This window comes from Cyprinodon variegatus, unplaced genomic scaffold (genome assembly GCF_000732505.1).
Source record: "Cyprinodon variegatus isolate N-32 unplaced genomic scaffold, C_variegatus-1.0 Scaffold159, whole genome shotgun sequence".
Classification (NCBI taxonomy): domain Eukaryota; kingdom Metazoa; phylum Chordata; class Actinopteri; order Cyprinodontiformes; family Cyprinodontidae; genus Cyprinodon; species Cyprinodon variegatus.
This window is the reverse complement of record NW_015150612.1, coordinates 1,078,866-1,081,512: the sequence shown is the minus strand read 5'-3', so window position 1 is coordinate 1,081,512 and position 2,647 is coordinate 1,078,866.

Here is a 2,647-nt window from a genome sequence, read left to right as displayed (position 1 = left end):
TGTTTATATATCAGATGGATATTGTGGTTGCAATTGTGCTTTAAGCTAATCTTCTTTATAGCCTGTTGGTGTTTAAAAAAAAAAGAAAACTATCAAGATAATTTGTTTTTGATCCAGACAATTAATTTATTTACTGCACCAACTTGTTGTTCTCCACATACCAAAATAAATAGTTTTTCAAGATGATGCAAAGTCAAATTTTAGACTGTTGCCATTAGTTATGAGATAATTAAGTATAAGGAAGTTATCGGCGTCATTGTAGAAAAATGTTCCTTTAATAGGGTAGTGCAGTAAAGAAGTCGATACGATTTTTTCCTGGATTACTTCTACTTTCACACATTTATCTTGGGGTCTTGTTCACGAATGAGGCGAAGATGGAGCGGGAGATCGATAGGCGGATTGGTGCGGCGTCTGCTGTGAAGCGTGTGCTGTACCACTCTGTTGTGGTGAAGAGAAAGCTGAGCCAAAGAGCAAAGCTCTCGATTTACTCGATCTACGTTCCTACCCTCATCTATGGTCATGAGCTTTGGGTCAGGACAGGCTGGAGGAACTATGTTTCTCGGCTGGCCTGGGAGCGCCTTGGGATTCCCCCGGAGGAGCTGGGGTACTTTTACTTTACACTTTAGGTCAGGATCCGGACCCACCTGCTGGCTAATCCAGATTCAACCTGATTTCAAGCGTTTATAAATTACCGCATGTTTTCCGACGACATTGTCTAACTTCACTTGCGCCGCTTCTCCTGTTAATATGGTAAAGCCCTGCGGAGCGTCTGGCTTCAGGCTGCACGTGATCCACATTAGCCAATGAGCTGCTGTCAGTCTGGGTTGCTGCTGATGCTACTTTTAGACACAGCAGGCAAACCTGTAGCAAACCGGGCGATGGGAAAGAAGGAGAAGATGATGAGAAAAAGAAAGCAGAGAAAGTGTGGACAGCTGAAACAAGTGTGATGAACTGTTGACAAAAAAGTGAAAGCTGACCCTGCACATTTAGAGAATGTTTGGCTCAGCCTGCTGCTGTGAAGCAGGATTCTCCACCATGAACAGAATTAAAATTAATATGGATCCAGGTTAAAAATGAGAACCTTGATATGGGTTTTAGGCTTGGCTTTGTCTCCATTCAAACTTAGGTTTAAAGCCTTGCAGGACAGCATAAAGCCCACTGCGAACATTAAGCCAGAAAAAAGAAAGAAAAAAAGAAAAAATTGTCAGTTCAGGTGTTTTATAAAATATGTGAATCAGGAAAATATCTATATACCCAAATGAACGATAGTTGTTCTCTGCTTCAAAAAAACACTTTAGATTTTAAAATCAAAAAATCTTCTATTTTTTATGTATATTTTTTTTATTTATTTGTGAATTCAAAGTATAACATGAATGTATAAACACCTCATTTTATTTCAGTGTTAAGTTCTTTTTAAAGTAACAGTTTACAATTAAAAATGTCTCTGGACCTTTACTGGTTGATGATTTTCTTCATTTGGACCCTGTTTATTTTTAATTGGTTACCCCTGATTTAGGTAGTTTTAAAAAGGGTACTTTTACACTTTAACTTAAGCAGAAAGCTTAAATTGATGCTTCTACAAAAGCGTTTTTTATACAGTAGTATTTATACCTCTACTTGAGTAATGAACATAAATACTTTTGACACCTCTGAAATCATTGGAGTAAAATCAGTGAGCTGCTGCCATTGCTGTTTAAAAGTGAAGCGAACACAGCGGGACATAGCAAGGTGAAGGTGAGGACCAGAGGAGCAAAAAGAAAACATTCTGATCATAACGTAGCGGAACACCTTGGGTAGAGTGAAAAACACTAAAACGATGCATAACGGCAGAAATATTAATGCGACCTTCAGTCTTCAGAACTGCAAGAAACAAAAAAAGCTTTATTTCTGTTGACAGACTCAACACAAATAACTTTATGTGTTAAAAAAAGGTTTGTAGAACTTCATGAAATCAATACTTGTCTGAGTTGATTTATCACATCTAAAAAAATAAATTCTCACAGCGAGCCGTTCAAAGATGGAGAGAAGAAAAAATTAAGCAAGTGGAAAAGTCGGGGGTTAAACTCTAAACAATCAAAAAATGAAAAGCTTCTAGGACAGAAGTAATGGTTATATAAGCATGTTTCAGACCACTACTGAAAAGACAGATGTTTAAAATGAAAGGTCCTTACATCTCATTGACAAGATTTTAATTCAACTTCAAATGATAAATGTCTTAGAAGTAAGAAAGGTCAAGGATGTCAAAAAGTTAGAAACTGTTTGTAGAACAAAACTGGCAACAATTCACTACAAGAGACTAAAAGAGGGTTTAGATCTGCAATAAAGGTAAATGTCCTTGTTAGCAATAATCACAGATGAAGTTAGAGTGAAACTGATTATGAAAAAAGATTATTATTAAAACCTGATGAGACTATTTCTTGCTTTGCAGTTTTTGTGGGATGTGACGATCTGATGAATATGTCCACTGATTTCTAGAGACTGTGGAGATTTACTGGGTTTTGCTGTTTCTTGGTCAGTAAATTCTGTAGTTAGTGTTTCAACTGTTTTCCATTATTATTGTTTAATGTTGATTATAAACCTCCAGGATTAGATCAGAGGGCCATTTCACAAAGCAGGTTTAACAAACTCGGATTTAAATCTGCAACTC